Here is a 15574-nt window from a genome sequence, read left to right on the forward strand (position 1 = left end):
ACACTGCTTGTCAACACAACAATGCAGACATAAACATGTTGACTTTTTACTACTGTATAATAATTTGACCTCGATGAAAAAGACAGTTTACAGTGACAGCGAAGACAACAGTGAACAAATGAAACTGACGCATATCAATAAACATAGAGACAATGAATTTAACTATGAAACTATTTCCAAACAGTATGGAAAATTTTGTTATTGTAATTACTGGTTTTCAGTAAAAAGGGCTATGCATCTTTCAGCTGAGGTGCTATGATGAGTATACATGAGATAATTCAGGGCAAAAACACAATGACAACTCATCAAGAAAATGAAGTAATAAATCTTGCATTGCCAGAGGTTGGCACATTAAATATAATGAAGCAAGTCCTAATGGACAAACCTCCTTTGGAAGAACAATTACTCTTGACAAGAAACTCAACACAAAATGAAAAAAAAAAAAAAAAAAAAAAACCTGCACCAAAGGCAGGGCACCTTACAAGTTGCTGAAACTTGGAAGAAGACAAAGATAATTTCCTAAATTTGGGGTGCTGGCCTGAGCAAGAGGTGCAAGGCCTACTGGTACTTGGTGGCTGAAGCCCCAAAGAGACCCCACCATCATTCTGACTTGACAATCAGATGATGAAGCAAGGGCTGACCACTGCAGCAGAAATATGAGATGGGAATCCCAGAAAGAGAGAGCCCCAATTTTTCTATTTAAACTTGACCAATTCCCAGGCTGAACCCTGAATCTCACATTTATAGCACTCATGATGCCAAACTAGGGCTCAAAGAATTGAATTAAGATTTAAACTTCCATCCACAGTTTAATAGCAAGAGTTGGCTCTTTTTACCTTACCAATTTAATTTCCTACTCAATACAATTATTACCATTCTCAAAATTCATAGTCTATGATATTTAACAGCACAATGTCCAGAATACAATCCAAAACTACTGACACATGCAGAGCCAATGATACACAATAGAAATAATCCAGATGTTGACAATATTAGGCAAGGACCCTAAAAGCAGCTATTATATCTATGCACAATAAAGAAAAATGCCTTCAAAATGAATTTAAAGATAAAAAAATAGCAGAGAAATAAAAGCTTTTATTTTTAATTGAAGTATAGCTGACATACAATGTTATATGAGTTTCGTGTATGCAACACAGCAATTTACTTGTAACTGTATTTCTTTTTTATTAATAAAATTAAATAATGTTAACAAATGGGTCTTTATCAGATATGACAAAAGCTTTTGAGTGAAAGTCACATTTTATTTTGTTAAAGGTTTATATTTATCTATTTCTATTTTAATGAGTTCCTTTTCAATTAGGAAAGGATGTATATTTATTAAGTGCTTGTTAGGTAGCTGCCCTGAGGACTAGGAAATTTTTTTTCTTACGTCTATTGATTTGTTGAATTATTTAATATAGTGCCTCTAATATTACATTGCTGGGATAAACTATACTTACTCATGACATAGTATCTTTAAAAATACTGCATGATTACATTTTCTAATGTTTTACTTAGAATTTTCACATATGAGTGAGAAATGTTTAGATGTATTGTCCATATTATATCCTCTTCATAAAAACAATTTGGAGAATTTTCTTCTTTGTCCATGGTCTAGAAAATTTTAATTACTATTATAAATATCTGGTCTATAAATATTTAGAGCAATATCCCTTGTGAAAATATCCGGATATGCTGCATTTTAAGAGGTGAGAAATATGCTTTCAAATATCTGTATTTATGCTATGAAGTTCGTCTATTTAGATATTTTATTACTTTTGAAGTCAGTTTTGGTAATTATATCTCTAAGATAGTCACTTTATCCAGTTATCAAATATTAATTTGAGCAGAAATAGTCTAATGAGTTCTTAAATTTTCTTTCTATATATAGTTATTTTCTGTGATCCCTTCCTATTTTGGGTCCACAAACTACCAATAGCATCAAGAATTCATATTAGCACACTAGCAGGCAAAGAATGACCTCTTAACACTGCAATTGTTAAGGGTTCGACAAGGGTTTCCCACATTGGGCCCTGTTTCCCAAGATCTCTTTACCTCTATTGGCAGAGTTCAAGAGGTAACTCCAGCTCCTATCTCTCCCTAGCTCTAGAACATTATCAGTTTCATCACTGCTAAATGCCTTAAATCAACAATGTATGATCTTATGTTCTCTATCATTGTTTTTCCCAGATCCTACCTTTTGCCTTATAGTCTGATCTCCACAGAGTTTTATATTTTTCCTATTTTGTCTCACTCACACCTCCCAAACTCTTGACAACCTACCACTCTGCCCTCTGGAATTTATGGTTCATAGTCAACCTAATTCCCTATATCCCCAGACTCTTCCCTGTTCAGCATGTAATGGTATCCAGGCTGTCTCCTGAGAATACCACTTTTCTACATCATCTTAACATTTAGCAATTATTTTCTCACAAGACCCGTATAGTGGTCTGGAAGTGAGGTTGATTTCTTCCTTCACCTTTTTTTTTTCTTTTGGTCATATTTAAACTATTTTTCTTCTCTTTCTAATATTAACTACCTTTGAATATCATGCAATCAAAATATAAGACTAACCCCCTATTTTGTTGTTCAGTACTGACCAGAGATATTCTATCACTTCATAATGATTCATTTTTCTGGCTCACTTTCATTCTTTGTAGCAATACAATCCTTTCAACTCAATGGCAAACAGCCTAGACGGATTACAATCAACCTTATCAATAACAGCAATACTTGAAAAAACTTCGATTCAGGGAAGAAGCTTTTTATTGCTTCCTACCTTTCTGGTTCACTCCTTTTAAGTGCTCTCAGTTCAACAATATTTAACCTTGCAGAAACTTCCAATGCCTTTGACAACCAAATCTTTTCTCTCATTTTTACTTAACTTGCGTCTTTAGTCTTTATAGCAATTCCCCTGCCTACACTCTTAATGCCCTTATCCTCTCCTGCTGCACAGTCCTTACAAAGCCACAGCACCAACCCTATTGAATGTGGGAGTCTTTGCTTGTGTCTACTTACTAAGGCAGAACATGAATCAAGTACTTGCAAATGGTTTACCGTGTAAAGTGATCCAAGAAAAGTGGGTACTGATGAGTGCAAAACCTCAAGGGAGAAAACTTTGGTTTAAGGATGTATTCATACTTTTGTTACCACTTAGATAAATGTAACTTGATTCTGGTATGATGAGGAACCATGTAAAACATGCCTCAAATTATTTCTCTGAGAGATGCAAGAGGGGGCATTTAGCCACTGACATCCATTCCTTATTAGTCAAAGATTTCTCCACAGAGGATAAATCCTTCCAAATTCCAGGTTGTGCACTAGGAGTACCAGACCAATTCTTACAGGCATTTCAAAAGAAGCCACTCAGGCATAGTGTAAAATTTATGTTGTGTAGGTGAGATGAGGGAGGTGAGGTGCGTTCAGGTAATATGTGCAAGAAGCTGAACACTAAAAATAACTGCTTGAGTAAAACACAGTCAAGGATGATATGAGATGGGGGGGTAGGTGTCATACATTTTTCCCTTAGTTTATTCAGAACTTTTTATTAAGTCAAGATCATTATGAAGACTACCATAGATTATGCTGTTTTTAATTCCAAAAATAAAATCAATACATGATGGCTAGTGGAAGAAGCTAATTCTAATTGCCACAGCTGGACCCACTGAAAATAATACTCATCACCTCTCTCCTTAACCAGCAAGCCTAGGTTTATTTACCCTTGGCCAGAACGTCAGCAAGTTTACTTAGCATGCATGAGACCTCCCTCTCAAAGTATATGAACATTGAGTTGCTTTATCCTTATATGGTCACAGTTGCTGCAAATGCCCATTTTTAGTTATCACTGTGTTTTACAATCACTAAAAGATGCCCCAGGGGCGCCTGGATGGCTCAGTCATTGAGTGTCTGCCTTCGGTTCCAGTCATGATCCCAGGGTTCTGGGATCCAGCCCTGCATCAGGCCCCCCTGTTCAGCAGGAGGTCTCCTTCTCCCCCTGCTTGTGTTCCCTCTCTCGCTGTGTCTCTGTCAAATAGATAAATAAAATCTTAAAAAAAAAAAAATGCCCCAGTGAATACCTGGGATTCCAAACTTACTTGTTTCTAATCTCACTGTGTAGAAGTTATAGTACTTCATCGTGGCTATCTGGGTTGTCTAACCTTCAATATATTAACCTGTTTATTTTCCTGCTAGTCCAAACACCAAATGATAGAGTTTCAAATCCAGTGTACCTCTTCCTAATCCAGCAGAAGCAAAGCAGTCCTGAACTTCCATGCTAGTAAAGTTTAAGTTTTGGGAATACAAATTCTATAAGAAAGAGGAGACAATTTCCTTCCTTCACTTGGTCTTAGACCTATGTATGGTGGATCCTTTCTAGCGCCATTAACATATTACATAAATTGTTCATTCAACTTATATATTACATACTACAAGACAGAGCCTTGAGACTACACAAGATGTTGCTCACCTGCCAATATCTGAGTGATGGATTATGTGGTAGAAATATCTGTTGTTGATTTTATCATTATTTTCTCTGTCACTTCTTCTCTGCTCTTTAATAGGTGTCTTTGTCTAATTCAATGATGTGGGGGATCATATTCCAGGAAATAATGCCATCTATAAACCTTCAGTTGATGATATTGTTAGAAGCACTGTGAACAAGGAAGGCAAATCTGTATTCAGAGAAGGTGTGAATTCCAGTAATGATAAATTACTGTCCTCTCCGCTGGTCGAAGGAGTTAGATGTGATCAATCTGCTACCAAGTGACTACCTGGTCTTCTTAAGGCATATCATCTTGAGGGCTAAATGCCAGTTACTGTTAAATGTCAGTTTCTAAGTCTTTCAACAGCCATAGAAGCTGGAGCAGCCTTGGAAAATGGGGCCCTGTACTTTCAGACAAATGCATAACTTCATTCACAGTCACCATGATCATTGTGTTCACGAACCTATCATAGCAGCCCCGGGTGGTCAAAGGGTCTGGCTGGCATGTAGACAAAAAAATCCCTCTTCCACTCGATTGTTTAGTGTCTCCTCAGCAATGAATGTTTTCTGCTGAACTTCATCAGCAAACATAAGAATCTGTGTTCTTTGTGTCTACTCCCATGTGTTAATAATCTACATGCTTTGTCCCCAAACCTTTGAATGTGAAATTATGAACTAGTTCCTTTTAGATCACTGACCAACAAACTCAACCATGTTCTCTAAGAGTCAGGGCATATACACAGCATTGGCCACTTCTCCCTCCATACAATGTAAATGTGAACATTCACTCTGGATACTGGGAGGATTTTGCCCTCATGAATCTCCTTCAAGCCATTCTTGAATAGGACTTCAGCTGACCTCGAAATATTTAAGTAGCCCATTTGCATAGCAGGCCTTTAGTTAGTTTTCCTCTTTTCTATGTGTTCATTATAGAAAACCCAGCATAAGTACATGTCAATAGAAGAAGAGACATGAGTTCAAAAGAAATACAGGACATGGGAGTCTGTACTACCTTCCCACATAATTTATGGCCTCCTGGTCTGCTTTGGCTGATCCTGTGAGTTATATCCAGTAATCCAGTCATACGCTGGATTACTGCTCAGCCTACATGGCCATTTGATTTATTGAATGTGGCAACATTTGTGTCATGATGGGTGGTCCCAGTTACAAAGTCCTTTGATGCCCTATAATTAGCAAATTCCTGGTCTCTTGTTAATACTATCATTTTGTCAGCTGTGTCATATAGCTTCAATAGCAGGACGGTTTTAACCATACTCTGGAGCTGCTAAAGAGCTCTCTTGCTTTAGGACTCATTTAAAATTAGCAGTCCTTTGAGTCACTCATTAATTGTTTTGAGCAATATATCCCAGTGTCCTAAGTGTTTCCTCTAATATTTAAAAGAAACTCACCAAGTTCTGGTTTCTTCTTAGTGGTAGGGAATACAATATGCACAAGGGTGTCTATCTTAAAGGGAATATCCTGTCCTGCCTCATATGATTGGATATCTAAAAATTCCTAAGCGTGATCAGTACCTCAGTCTTCATGTCATTTATCTCTTACCATCTGGCACATTTCTGTTTTACTGGTTAACCTAGATTACTTGTAATCCCCTGCTTATTAGATCCAATGAGTGTCATCGATGATGTAGACTTAGGTGAATTTTTTTATGAATGACAAGATGATCAAATTTTTGGTGGACCATATCATTACAGAATCAGGATGGTTAATAATTCCTGAAATAGGACAGTGAATGTGGACAGCATTCCTTATCACATAAAAGTCAATTGTTTTTGGTCCTACTTATTGTTGGAGACAGAAAAAACAGATTTGACAGATAAGAGACAAATGCCATCTGCCCGAGGCTCTGTTGAGCTTGGACAATTGAGAAACAAACAATAACAACAAAGAGAGAAACAGAGAATGAACTGGTGGTTGCCAAAGGGAAGGAGGCAGGAGATGAGCGAAATAGGTGAAGGGAATTAGGACAAACTTCCAGTTACAAAATAAGTTAAGTCACAGGGATGAAAAGTACAGCACAAGGAATACAGTCAATAATATTATAATACATTTATCACAGTGAACATTTTGTAAAGTGTATAATTGTTGAACTGCTCTATTGTTAATATTATATGTCAACCATATTTGAATAAAAAATTTTTAAAACTTAAAAAAAAGGATACCTCATGAGTCACAACATCTGGTGTTATGACTATCACTTGACTAACTTTAGTGTAGTCCACAAACACTATTATACATTTCCTCCCAAAAGATCAAACAGGTTAATGAATTAGAGAATGACAGTATCCATCCTGGTCTTTTTAAGTTTTTGAAGATGACATTAATCTTTGCAGCTCCTCCAAGGATCAAGCAGTACTTTGGATTCACTGTCTTGGCTGGAGCCTGGAATTACAGGGCATTTCCCTTGGCTCTTCCTCCTACTCTGAATCTTAACCTCAAATCCAGGTAACCAATGTGAGCACTTTTTCAGATGTTAAATGTATGTATACTATTTATACTCTGAAAGATGGGGAGGATGCTATTGAGTCTCTAAATGCACTAGATCCACTATAGGATGCACTTGGGTTCTATGCATCATTTAGCATCTATAAATCACCACTTTAACCCAGAGGGCAGTGATTGTGATTACATTTCAAGTACCCTGACATCAGTAACAGCTTAGATCCTGAAGCTAAAAAACTCTTAATATTTGGATGGCCCTTTTCCCCCAACAATTAATTACTATGGTAAATCACTATAGGCCCCATAAGGGAAGAAATGGAGAAATATTTATTGTGTATACTTGCCACATCCTTACTAGATCTTTCTTTAAAGAGTCTCTTTAATTGGTAGGCCTTGGGGTTGTCAATTGACTTAGGTTAATAATTTTTTGCACTGAGTATCTATTGCCAGCCTATACTCACCAATTTTTGCTTCCCTCCTTTTTTCCTTGCTCCACAATTGAAGTCATACTCTTACTGTATTCAGTTGTTCATCTATCCCTCTAGGAACATCATGATCCATTAGTAATTTCCATAGACTCCTAAAGGTCAAGGTACCTTTGTTGCCTTTCTGACCTTATTTCCTATCATAATGATTTTCACTCTTCCTCTGCGTGTAAGCATCACCACCAAATACCTGCCTTTCTGAAATCTTGTACCCACTGAGACCAGGTAGCAAACTTCCATGACCACATCTCCTACAGTTAGTCATCATCTACAGAGGACACCAACCCTTAACCTTCCAAAGAAGCAGGGTGCCACCTACCTGCACGAGCACCTTTCTCACTGCCTTTTGCCTTGATGAAATGATGGCGTTCCGTGCCATCCAGAGAACATATACAGTGGAATCTCTGGTCTCAAATTAAATCCATCTTAACATTCCCATTTTTATGATGTTTCTCATTTTTTCCCCAACACTCTGACAAAGCACTTATTACACATCCACCATTTATTCTAATTAGTCATCCTGTTCAAATTCTAAAGGGCCACTGAATAGGCTATTAGAATCAGTGTGAAATACTGTATGAGGATGTTAAGCCTAAATTTGTGAGAGAATGCTACCTTGCCAAATTCTCTCCTATCTGGCATTTTGTCATCTCTTGCTTAGCACCCTTAGGGAACACTCAGACACTGTACCCTTAGTTTCATCATCACATATTAGCCAAGAATAGCGACCCTGGTTATTGATGAAGGAAATGAGAACATGTTAAGGACAACAAATATATTTTGATAACTTACTTCAGGTGGTAGTTACAGACTTTGAGGAATTTAAGAGAAAAAAAAAAAAAAAAAAGCTACCACCACAAGGTGGCGGGAATACACACAAGCTTTACCAGGTAACATTTTTACAAGTTTCTGTAGGGTGAGAAGAGGTGCAAGTCCCTCAGGAGTCTTTTCTATTGAGATTGTTTTTTTCTTGCTTTCTCTCTCTCTCTCTCTCTCTCTCTCTCTCTCTCCTTTCTTCCTCCCTCCCTCCCTTCTTTTTCCTTCTTTTCCCTCTGTCTCTCTTTCTATTTCGGCTCTCTTCCTCACAGCTTCTGCCCAAATCCAGTGCCTAAAAAACATTTTCATATAATCAGGAGGATGATGAACAGTTATGTCTTTAAGTTTCATTGCAAAGGGACATTATACTTTGTTTTCTACTCTTCTGCTTTTGCATAATTTCTTGAAGGAGAGGACTTCACATGGGTACACTGTTTTATTGACTTTACATAGGTAAAATGTTTGTGGAAATCCTTTATTTCCAACTAGAGGATCTTCTCTAGTTTACTGCAGGATATTCTAGTTAGATCATGTTACTCAAATCCAATTCTATTTGCATTGCCCCTGTATCATACACACATACATATCATCCTCCAGCTATTGAATCAAATATTCTCTCCCTGGTACATATTTCAGATTAAGTACTAATTTTAATGAGTGCCTTCTAAATTTGCATTGCTAAAGATAAATATCCTAAGCAGCAATATTATCTACATGAGTTTAACTGGTATAGATTATTTTTTAAGATTTTATTTATTTTTGTGAGAGAGAGAGGAGAGAGAGAAAGAGAGAGTGAGCACAAACAGGGGGGAGGGAGAGAGGGAGAAGCAAACTCCCCTGATGCGGGGCTCGATCCCAAGACCCTGGGATCATGACCTGAGCCAAAGGCAGATGCTTAACCTACTGGGCCACCCACGTGCCCTAAATGATACAGATTATTGTGCAAACATGTTGTTTGCCCTTCCTGACTCCACTTTTTTCTGATTCAGGACATAGCTATGTCTGAGGCACTAGTTTAGAATAATCTATTTGATAATGCCCACCACTCAGCTATATAAAAATCTAACAGAATTTTTTTCTCTTATGTTTTAATTTAGTCTTTAGTAAGATTTGGTATTATCTTAATAGCTTAATGAAAATAACATGTAGTTATTACAGATCACTTCGAAAACATTATAAAAGAGTAACAATAATTCATAATTCTAGTCCCAAGAGATAAATAGGTTAACAATTTAGTTTGTTTCCTTCTAGCTCTTTTTCAATTATTATGTTTAATATATTCCTATGTATGTATGTATGTACATGTGATGTGTGTATGTTTATGGTCTCTTCCACCAAAAATGTGTATATACAAACACAAATAAACTTATTTTTGAATAGTTTATATTGACAAAAAAGTTGCAAAGATAATACAGAGTTCCCATATACCTTGCACCCAGATTTCCTTATTGTTAGAATCATATATTACTATGGTAATTTGTCAGAACTACTGAACCAATATTGATACATGATTATTAACTGGTCCATTATTATCAATATTCCCTAAGTTTTCACTTAATGTATTGTTTACTGTTCTGGGATCTCATCTATGTTTGATCCTTCTCAAAAGTACTCCTCAGGTGTTTTGTAGAGTGTCCCTAACTTGGGGTTAGCAGAAGGAGAGGTATCATTTGAAATGCATTTTTCTATTATTGTAATTATAAACATTTCATAGAGTTTTTAAGTTTGTTTTACCTGAATTCTACCATGATATTTTCTGTTCATGAATTTCATCTTCTTTTCTTTATGTTTTTTATCTTCCTGTAAATCGTCTGTATATCCTTTACTCATTTTTTAACCTTTTTTTTTAAGTAAACTTAAAAAAAAACTCTCGAACAACTTTAAGCTTATAAGAAAATTGCAAAGATATTACAGAAACTTTTGGCATCTTCTCACTCATTTCCCCATGCTGCTGACATCTTACATACTGCGGTACAATAATCAAAAGTAAAAAATAAGCATTAGTGTATTACTATTATTAACTAAATTCGAGACTTCCTTCAGATTTCATCCAATTTTCCATTAATGTCTTGTTTTGCTTCAAGAATGAAATAGAGTATATGACATTGCCTTTAGTCATCGTGTCTAACTTTGTTTCCTGTGGTCTATGACAGTTTCTGTGTGCTCTCGTTCACTCTCTCTCTCTCTCTCTCACTCTCTTTCTCCTTACTCCTATTTCCTAAAGTCTTTGGATCAAAATAATTATTAGTCATTTATACATGGCATTTTAATTGAATTTCTCTATGAGGAAGTGAGGAAGTGTAACATTACCAGACCATTTTTCTTAATTAACTTCTTAATATGTTTTTATGCCTCTGTTTCAACTTGGTAAATCATCCCTGGAGAGTTTTCACTTTTCTTTTGTCACTGCTTCTGCATATGCCATGCCGAATCTCTGTCTAAGCCCTTAGTGGTACCATGAACCGATTCGGTATCTTGCCAGCCATCCTGTGTTTTTCAAGCACGGTTCCACTTCCATCTTCACTTGAAGCTCACATGCTCCTCTCATTCCTCTGTGAAGGCCTGACCTGGATCGCTGAGGGCTGGTGTTGGGAAACTTAGGGTTACTATCTGGTTCCAAGTTACCTTCTCTCCATCCCCTCTCCAAAACTTAATTTTCTGACTGCAAAGAGCAGAATTTTATGTGGCTCTTCACCTAATTGGCCATTTAATGGTGTTCTTTCTTCAGTGTTACTAATTCTCAGGCCAACAGTGTCTGATCAGGGTACTTGGTGTGGCTCAAAACAGCTTAAATGCTGACTCCCTCATGGGGAAACCAAATTTTTTTTAGACAGTTCAGTGGGGTTACTGTCTCCAGTTTCCTGAACTCTCTGCTTACCTTTGTATCTCCTTATTCATTTCCTTCCTCTGAGGCCCTCACCAAACTCACTTGCTCTTCTGATCCCTTAAAATAGCAATATATATATATATACATTTTTTTTTTTTGAGTAAGCATGGTAAGTAGGGTAGCTTACGTTGAACAAATACTGATAGTGTCTCCTTGAACATAACAAAACATGGAAATGTGGCTGCTTATTTTTGAACTCTGTCTCAGTCCTGTCATCTCTCCCTATATTTTTGTAGGTGATGTGGTGGTGGTTGTTAATACAGCTAATTCAGGCATAAAGATTAATCATCAAACCATTGCCTAAGTAGATGTTCAACTGGAGAATGACATGGCATTGCTCTCATTGTCCTCCTTCATCTCCCTTTCCTCCTTCCATTGTTAATCTTCCTTTTTGGGGGAGGGGAGGGGCAGGGAGAGAGAAAGGAATGAGAATCTTAAGCAGGCTCCATGCCCAGCATGGAGTCCGACACAGGGCTCGATCTCACGACCCTGAGATCATGACCTGAGCCAAAATCAGGTGTCAGATGCCTAACCGACTGAGCCACTCAGGTGCCCTGATCTTCCTTCTTTCTAAAGTTATTTTCTCATACAGAGGCACAGGAAAGAAAAAGGGGCAGCTCTAGGATAAATGACAGGCTTTTAAAATTTGGGCTGAATGCCAGGATTAATAATACCAGTGTTCTCTTTGTAAAGAAAGATATTATGAACATGGAGCAAATAAATAGTGTCTGTCAGAGATGTGAATCTGGCATGTATTCATGTGTGGTCCTCTAGTACATGATTAGGGGAAATTAAAGATCATACAATACATCAAATACAGCCAGAGGGAACTTATGATGTTTGGTGAGATAATTCATAATTAATCTATGGAATGAACTTAGAATTTGAATGGTATGATACAGTAAAAAAAATCACAGAGGACAGAATCGGAAGAATTATGTTCTGGCTTACATATTACTATTAATTAGCTGTTTCTTCTTAATAAACCTAATTAAATTTTCGCTCTTCAATTTTCCCACCTGTCTGTTCAGTAGATAAGTATTAAATTCCATTTATTATCTAAAACTGCAATGAAATAACAATAATGATAATAATCATTGATGTCATCATTTATTGACTCCCATTTGAGCAAACACCCATTAAAACAAGGAAATACTATGTGTGAATAAATAATACACATACATAGTGTGGATGTATGAATATTCATATGCTCACTTGTTTTCTAATAATAGCCTCTCATTTATTTTCCTACAAAATTCTAGAAAACATTGGTTTCTCTTGAATATCAGGATACTGTAGGTAATTTTAATTATATTGGCACTATTACAACTCACAGTTTAAAATATACACTTTGGACTTTCAGGTGGGGAGAAATAAACCAAGCATAATGGTCCTTGAGGCTCAAGATATTTATTACCTCTCCTTTACAAAATCACAGTGCAAGATGACAAATGAGCCCCATGCAAAGAAAACATATATTTGAAATAAACTTTTTAATTGAATTACTTCATGGTTCCAAATAAACCATTTCATTTGAAATATAATCTCAATTACCCTAACACTCAGTTCCCAATATATCAGCAAACAGTCAAGTGAGACGGTACATAGCATGATACTGAAAGTACTTAATTATTTTCATTTAATGATACTTCTATAATGGGACCCTGTGGAATCCATCCCTCTTATCTCTGCCAACTGTTATATTGGCTCAAAATGAATACACTGAGAGAGGGATACTATTTGATTTAATTTGCCAGAGGTAGTGGTGAGCCCAACAGCTAAAATTATGGAGACACCCTTTGACATACGTGATCTGAGGACAAGCTGGCTGTGACAACTAATATACTGCTTCCGCTGATCTGGCCGGCTAAGTGCCTCTTCCGTCGTCACCACTCCATTTGCTTCTCGCATAAAATGAAGTATTTAATTTGACATGATCACCTCAGCTAGAAGAAGATCCGTTTCCCCATTTACAATCTCCAAACGAAAGTTTCCTTTCTAACTTCAGAGGATCTTGACTATGACTTCCGAGACATTCCTCGAATTAAATTTGAGATGGAAATACAGAGACCTCCATTTAAAAAGGAAAATACATAATTGGTTCTCATTTAATTTCACTCTTCCCTGTGTGATCATGTGTCCAAGAAGAAACATATTTCAAGCCTAATGACAATAATAATAATAAAAATGCCTCAGTTAGCGTGTTTGTCCTCAAAGCACCATTTTGTACTTTTCCACATTAGCATAATTACAGATACGTCTATTAGGGCTCAAAGTAAATGGGAGGAAATCTATCTGTCTGCATTGAATGTTAAATCTGGCAAATTTATCGCTGCCATCAAAGTCAGGTTTCTGAAGCCATGCAATCAGAGTGCCAGAATACAGCACCAGAGTATTTCAAGGGCACCACACACCTAGAGTTCCCTGTTTGTGCTAGCCTCCTCTCTTACCCACAAGACATCCTTAACTTTAGTGTTTCTGATGCTGTTAACATAATCCTATAAGCAGGAGTTTTCTGCAAAGATCTTTGGTGCAAACTCTGACACAAGGCAGGGATAATTAATTTACTCTCAGGAATAATGGGCACAAGATCTCTGCCTCCTACTAATTACTGGAAATTCATCATCATTTGCAAGACAAATACATCTCCTTTTATCTCTGCATGCTAGTCCTGATTCTTCCTTCTACACTCTATGAGAACAAGCAGATACAACCTTCTCCTTCATACAGAATTCCTCAAATACTTCAATGCAGCCCAAATGTCAATATAGCATTTTAAAAAACTTTTTTGTCTGCAAAATCACAAAAGTATCTATCTTGTCCTTCATAGTTCATACTCTGTGGTTTCAATTGAAAATAAGTTACAATTTGACTTTTGTGTACGGGAGATTATTTATCCAGACATATGGAAATGTATCCTCACTTCAAAACTCATAAAGCCTAATTTTAAAAAAAATTGCAATGAGACAATCTCAAGGTCCTGAATTTATGTGGTTCCATAGGATATTGCAAAAGCACACAGAGAAAAATTATTTTTGTTTTGTAAATACATCATACTCAGAGTTTAAAAATATGAAATATTTGTATTCCAGGTAGTTGCTATTTGCATCAATCACCTACCAAGAGAAATTACACTGGAGTATTAATTCATCCATAAAATGTTAATTTGACTTTAATTTGATGAAATGACTAAAGCAAATATCTCATACATATTTTAAAGGATACTGTCACTGATCACATGTAATGACTGAATTTTACTATGTGTAGAATATTATATCACCAATACAAGTTTCTGTAAGAAATTTATTAAACAAAATAAAATGTAGAATTGTTCCAAATTATATATAGTTACAAGATAATCACTCCAGAGATTTTCTAGAAGAAAAAAAGTACAACAAAAAATAACATCTGCATAAACTGATAGAAAATTATAAAAATCATTTCATTCTTTATTTTTAAATGTGACTATTTTGTGATGTTACTAGGAAATGTAGTACTTTTGTGGTTAAGTAAAAGAGACAAAAGTCTAGAAGTTACTTATATACAACACAAAAATGTCGTCTCTTACATTACATTGGTATGAGAAGGTTAATTACTGAGCTCAAAGGAAGACATCGCCATTCTATCAATGAGCTAAGCTTGTGATAATGTTGTACAGACTCCAGTTTCTGAATCATATTTCTCAAGTTTCTAGTAATATATGTCAATTTGGAATACTTGTTTGATTGCTGTGTTGTCTTAGTAATAGATCTGGTCAATTAAAAGGAAAAACAATTTCAAAGCAAGATGTGTGTGTGTGTATGTGTGTATAGATATAGATAGCAAAGTATAAATATATATGCTTGTGTGTTTGTAGATATAGATACAGACATATAAATGCAGATATAGACATAAATATACTGATCTTATTTTCCTATATATTAGCATAATTCTAGTCTAAATACTAAATACCTAAATACATAGACCTGGTTATATGAAACCCCCGTATTTCTTTTAAGATTGCTTTACAGGTTTCCTTTATAGGATAATCACACTTGGGTATTTCATTTTTATAATAAAATTCATATATACACATATTCAGACAATTTTATAACATGTTTAACATTATAATTGTAGTCATTCTCTTGTGTAAGTGAAGACTAATTAATCAAACACATTAAAATGTATCTAAAGACAATATGCTTCTCAAGAGGGTAATTATTATTGAATTAGTGATCTTCAAATATTGGTAATTTCTTAATTTCTGTAATATATTTGTAGAACATAGACTAAAAATATCCATAACCTCATGGTCCATTTTGTTGGATGACTTCAGTTATTTTTTATCCCTTCAAATATTTTTTAAAGGTATATGGCTTTATTCTTATTTTTTCTTTTTCATTCTATGAATATCAAGAGAACAGTAATTTTTGCTATGAGAATACATTGCTTCCAAAATTTGACCAC

The sequence above is a fragment of the Mirounga leonina genome, unplaced genomic scaffold (assembly GCF_011800145.1).
Source record: "Mirounga leonina isolate KUSES-001 unplaced genomic scaffold, KU_Mleo_1.0 Mir_127, whole genome shotgun sequence".
Taxonomy (NCBI): Eukaryota; Metazoa; Chordata; class Mammalia; order Carnivora; family Phocidae; genus Mirounga; species Mirounga leonina.